Genomic DNA, 6,415 nt, shown 5'->3' with positions numbered 1-6,415 from the left:
TGTACCAGTGCTGCTTCTGGAACCTGTCAGCAGGCACCTCTCCACCCCATCCCTGACACATCTCTGGCTGGGTCTGCTCCTCCCCTCCCTGGCTGGGTCCCACTCCTCTTCCTGATCTCCCTGCACCTGTGCAGCACCAGGCACCTGTGCATCCAAGTTTTTGTTTCTCATATCATCTGGATGCTTAAAATGTCCCTGTCCCAGGGACAAAATTCGGTGTGCAATGCACTCCCAAGGGGCAGCTGTCATAAAATTCTGCAGGAGTAAACAAAATCCAGAGGGACCAAGACAGCAAATGAAAAAGAACTAGGTGTGCTGACTGATTTAAATGGGTGATCTTGGCTTCTCTATCTGCACACATTTTCACTTTTCTAAATTTCTTGCCTTCACCTCAGATGTTTTGCTATATTTAGCTTGATGACTAACAGCATTTCCAGTAGCCTGGCAAAGCATTTTGAGCTAAACGAACATTGAAGATCCTACCCGAAATAGTATGATGTGATTTTGTCTTACACATAGGCATTTGCCTTCCTGGGTTGAAAAAGCTTGTTACACACATGTACCTAGTGGTTTTAGAGTGCTGCTCGAGTGCTCATTACATGTGTGAGCTAAGTACCTCCATTAGCTTTAAAGTGGGAGGAAAGATGACGCTGATGGAGGAAGAGACCTGCTAAAAAAAGTCAGCAGAGAGTCTATGGCAGAGCAGAGGCTGAAAACATGGACAATGATGTGTGTTAAGTCTGATAAATCAAAGCTCTCAGCAGTGCCTGCCCTGACTCACATGATGAGAGACCTTGCACCCACCCTTTCTGTGCATACTGAACACCTGACTCCCGAAAATCAAGCGCTTCTCCATGGGTAATAAAAACAAATGTACTCTAAACCATTAGCCATCATGAGAAAAATAGGGAAGGGATGGCTCTGGGGCGTTCTGTTACAGCTGGGCAGTGGTACCTGACATCTGCTACAGCCAGAGATGTGCTGTGTGCTGGAACACACCTCTGTGAACTGACTCACTGAGGCAGCTGGAACTGTATCCCCATAAATTAGGACTTCCACAAAATGCTGGGTAAGGACATAAATCAGTGGGTCACTACTACACCAGAGATGTCTTTAAAATGGATCCATTTTCTCCAGCGTTAAATCTTCCCAGTCAGAGGCAGCCATTTGGAGCCTGGCTTTGTCGTTCAAGACTAATTGACAAACCTCTGAGCTCTAATATTATCCCTGTCACCCCACTGAAACGCAGTAGTAACACTGGCTTCTATAAATCAGCCAGATCTTAAAAAGGAGAGTTAAATGAGCATCACATTATAAACCACAAAGCACATTCATCACTCTGCTACAAACTATAAATATGACAAGTACATCCATCAATTCAGCACCTTTCTTTCAGGTCTGACTACATGGACGTTAGTGACTTAATGGCTCCAGAAAGCTTTCCCTTCCTAAACACACTGTGGAGCCTGGTCTTTCATTTACTGCAGCTACCAGAAGTGGAGCTCAACTGTCTACAGTCATGTTGCTGTGCTGGGAGCTCCTGCAAAGGAAAAATCCACCTCTTTGGAGGCTGCACCCAGTGTGACTCCCTTGGAAACTCATGCTGGCGCTACACTTCTGGTGCTTTCACTATACAAACTGAGCTAAACAAGGATGTCAGTCTGCTATAGATATGGAGCTACACAAACTAGAGAACAGTCCAATGGAAAAAGGATAAACAGATCTAGAGATAAGTTTTCAATGATTTGCTGTCAGACCGTAAAGATTTATTGAGTGGGTGCTTTATAATACCATGCTTTCATTAAAACAGCTTGGTGGATGGGCTAGGGGATTATTAAATCTGCAGCTGAGGGTGAGCTCTACACACATCTGGAAAGGGCTCTGTGCATGTCTGGCAGGCAGGATTTGAAATGCCTAATGGAAAAAGTGACCCTGAAAAATAGTTTATGGTTCAAGGACAAACATCACCAGTTGGAAGACTGCTGGGTCCTCTTTTGGACGTGCTATCACCACACTCCAAGAGTTCTGAGGTGGCATACAGATAGAGAGCATAGATGGTGGAAAACATGTTGGGGGGAAAGAGTGAAAGAACTAGGCTTAACTGAGAGATGACTGAAAACAGAGTTGACAATGGTTTCTAAAAACACAAAAAGCCTCAGTAAGGAAACAGAATTCTTTTTTTTTTCCTGACTGCTTTGGTGAGGGTGAGAACAATGGCTATACATTGCAGAAAAAGAGACTTAAGTTTGGCATGAGAACAAAGCTTCCTGACACCAATGGCAGAAAAAGCAGTGGAGAAAGTTGCCTGGAAAGGCAGTGACATCTCTATCGTGGGAGGCTTTTAAGAGCTGACTAGGCAAACAGCAGATGGTGCCTTGTGGAATTGGGGTGGACAAGATGTTGTTTGAGCCCTTCCATCCCTGTTTTTTATAATTCTATGTTTGGCTAGCACCAGGGCTGTTAATCCTGTTTGTCCTACAGGATGTAACAATCCATGCTCTGCCTGCCCAATTTGCCATATTAGATTTTGGAGAAAGCAGAACTAGCAGTTTCCCACTTGCATCTTTCCTACCTCCTGCTGAAGAATGGGTCCAGACAAGTTGTTGCATCTTTCTTCATTTCTCTTGATCCTTTGGGGTGAACAGCAGTGGAGGCCAGCTTCTCTGAAGAGAACAGATGGACTTCAGAAGCAGCACACGTGTAAAACCTCATGGAGGCATTGCAACCAGAGTGCTGTATGCCCCCAGAAACAGCTTTTAAAAGTCAAATCCCAGGCACTGCTTTTGGGTAGAGCAGCTGACAGCATAAAGACTGGAAGTAAAGTATCTAATCCTCCAAGGAGAGTAAAGCTAACAAACACTATGCTATGCCCAGAGTGCAAGGATCCTGCCATAGCTAGATTCTGGGGAAAGGGATAAGTGGTTTGGGATGTGTGGAAGTATCAGCAGAAGAGTTTTGGGAGCAAATTTCAGGACTTCATATTTCTTACTTGCTGTCTGTGGTTGTGAGGGTCTGTGCCTGATACTGTGAGGTTGACAGTGTTCTTCCAGATCATCAGACCTGAGATGCTCTGATACTGGTGCTGACCCCCAGCTCCTCCCCTCTTGTCTGAGAAGGATATTGCTGCCTTTCTGTCCAAGCATCCCCCTCCCACTGCATCCAGCCTCTGTGCCACAGAGCACCAGTGCAGCCATAACTCCCCACAATGGGGTGAACTGGCAAAGCCAGCTGAAGAACAGCACCTTCATGGACCTAGCTGGGAAGGGGAGTGGGTCAATCCTGTCTGACTAGATCCCACACCCTGCAGCAAATGGGACATTTCAGTGGGCCTTTTTCTACCTCACCCATTAAATATCTTTTGTAGTCACTACAGAATTTGTCAGCCTGAAAAAAACCAACCCCAAACAAAAATCAGTAGCTTTCTTTCCCTTCCTTCCTCCCCTTCCCTGCCAAACTGCTGCCATAGACAGATGCCTGGAGAAGAATAAGAACAGGGCAAGCGTATGTGCTGCTCGTTCTAATAAACATCACTTGGTAAATAATTTAGGTCAAGTCAATACACAGAAATCACAGCAGCTGAATTAAGTGGGTGCTGAGAAAGCTGGAGTTTTACTCTGTTTTGTTCAATGTTGCACCTAAAGTCCCAGGTGGCGATCCCTACCTGGGCTGTGGACAGTGCTGCAGATAAGGAGCTGGTGACCACGTGAAGTGGAGCTGATTCCAGGGGCAGACAGGACCTCACCCTGGGCAGAGAGGGTCTAGGTGGGTCTGGAACCTGTGAGAAAGGTGCTGTTAGCATGTTTCTTGGCCGGATGAGCTTGCTCACATGCTGTTCCATTAGCCTCCCTAAAGGCTTCTAGCTATGAAAGCACTTCTGGTGCATGTGTTTGATGTGCATGTGTGCAGCTTTAGAGCAGGTGAACTTACATGCAGACTCTACCCAGAGATTAAGGGGTAGCAGACTTACCTAATTAGATCTTTGTCTCTTTTTAAAACAAATCATGCCAAAGATACACTCAGCATCTTAAGGCAAATACTGTGGATGCTGAAAACATGAAATAGATTTCTCTCCATGCTTCAGCCCAGCCTTTCATGCCAGTCCGCTATGGTGCACTTATTGATTATCATGATCACCTATTTTTTCCAGATGCCTCTGTGCACCATTTCTCATGACTAAGTTTAGTGACCAGCTGCTAGCAAGGTACAGAGGAAAGCATAGATTTAAAGGTAAAAGTTGATATTCTGGTGGTTTTAATAGGCCAAATTTGAGCAGATGCAGTTGGGCACAGCAAATTGTGCTGCTTGAACTCCTCTCCTGCAACACTTCTAGTCTGTGATGTACAGCACAGAGGTGCAAACCTCTCACAAGCTCCATGCAGACTTTTTAATAATGCAGAGAAGTGGGAAATTTAAATACAGATGTTGTGGGAAGATATAGATGAAATGGCTACAAGGATTTAGGAAAAGAAAAGGGAGTGTTATGCAGCTGCTATTCTTTCCTATGACCAGGAGAAGCATGTTGCATCAGACAGTATTTAAAGAGGAAGGAAGAGCCTAAATACTTCTGAGAGGTGTAACACTCTTTCAATCTGAAAACCTCGGCTCAAAACAAATCTGAACACAAGATAATTTAACCTCTAGAGCGAAATTTTATGGCTAGCACATAGCTCTTAGGTAAATAATGACACCAAATCATATTCTTTTCCTTCTAAATAAGGTCCAAATAGTTACAGACATCTGTGTTTTAGAAAAAAAAAAAAAAAGATGACCATGCAAAGCATATTAATTAGTTTCCCTCTTCTCAAAGGAAAAAATTAAATGAGGTGGTATACTTCTTAATTCACCATGCCAGAAAAGACCACCTTTGAATGCTGCAGCTGCTATAGATGTGTCACTTTTTAACATAACTGAGCCTGGCTTAACACAGTTTGACAGGATATCATAACCTGGTGTGGCATGTTAAGAAGAAAAAGTCATCCTTTGGACTGGGCTTTAGATCAAATAATATTGACATAGCAAAAGTACTGGGGAAAGAAAAGAAACGCTTACAAGTGGATTGTAGGAATGAGATGTAGCCATTTGTCAGGTGGTGTAACCTGATGCTCCCAAAGGTCAATGCCGTGTTTTCCAGTAGTGTTGAAACTCCTGTCAGTATTCAGTCATTGCTGTTCCTGAAGTGTTACAGCTGAGGATTCTTGAATAATTAAACTAGATAAAATCTAGCCATTATCGAATGATTGCTTTGGTTTTTGTTGCTGCTATAGGTATTTCAAAGAAATTATAAGATGATCAGGTTTCTGGATGGCCACAAAGTTGCGTAATTAACAGTGATGCCAGAAGTCTCACCTGGCTTCAGCCATCCAGAGACTGTGCATGTAGTGAGTATTTGGTGATTGATCAAGTTTTCTGGCAGGATGTCACCTAGGCAAGGTTCTCCATCTTCAGCTGGGCTGGAAGCATTTTTAGAATCTTTGTTGTACCCTTGAGGAAAATAGAAGCATGAGTTCTTTGGCATTCTATGGTCCAATCTTTGATCTACTCAGAGGCCTTCATCATTTCACCTTCACTGTGATGCTGTGAAATAGGCTATCCCCAGTTTACAGCTGGGATGTCTCAGGCAGAAAGCAAGTCAGGTGGCATGGCCAAGGCTCCCTGGGGAGCTGGTGGTGGGATTGGAAGCAAGGAGACATCCTCCCATTGCATGTGGTGCAGATCAAGGCCTGTTAGTCATTAACGGGAGCTCATCGCAGCAGATGGCACTGCTCCACCTCCTCCTCCAGGAGCCTGCTGCAAAGCCAGCGGTGACATTGGAAAGGCTCCGCTCACAGATGGGCTCTTGGCCAGCTCTCTGTGCTCTGCCGCCAAACGTTTGGATTTTCTTGCAGTTTACGATTTCCTCTCTCTTCACTTACCCCCATCAAGGGCTTGGCTGAATGCAGCAATAAGGAAGCAAGGAGGGTCAAGTTTATAAATGACTGTGGGAAGTTTGGTTTCCATGGCTGCCAGCAATTACTGTGCAGACTCAGATGAGTGGAGATTACAGCCCAGGGCTGCTATTTTGTGTGCTGGAAAGACACAATAACAAATGACAAACTTAATTCACTGCTGCAGCAGGGAGGAGGCATCTCACTCTGTGAACCTGGGGCTTATCTTACAGGAGAAGCAGCTCTAAGTGGATTTCTCCTTTTTTTTCTGGCTGTGCTGATGCCAGCTAATGCATATTCTTCAGTCAGTAGCATCATTTCACCTCAGAGATCTTAAGCCTATTAGTCAGCCACCCTTTCTATTTCTGGACCTGGGAAATGTTAATCAAATAAGAAAATTTAGCCCCCAGAGTGGGCTTAGAGATCAGTCTTATTTTTAATTTCCTTTTTTCCACCAAAGGATCTGATGAGCTTTTTTCTAATTGAAATAC

Source organism: Ammospiza caudacuta, chromosome 5, assembly GCF_027887145.1.
Source record: "Ammospiza caudacuta isolate bAmmCau1 chromosome 5, bAmmCau1.pri, whole genome shotgun sequence".
NCBI classification, from domain to species: domain Eukaryota; kingdom Metazoa; phylum Chordata; class Aves; order Passeriformes; family Passerellidae; genus Ammospiza; species Ammospiza caudacuta.
This window is presented reverse-complemented; position numbering follows the sequence as displayed.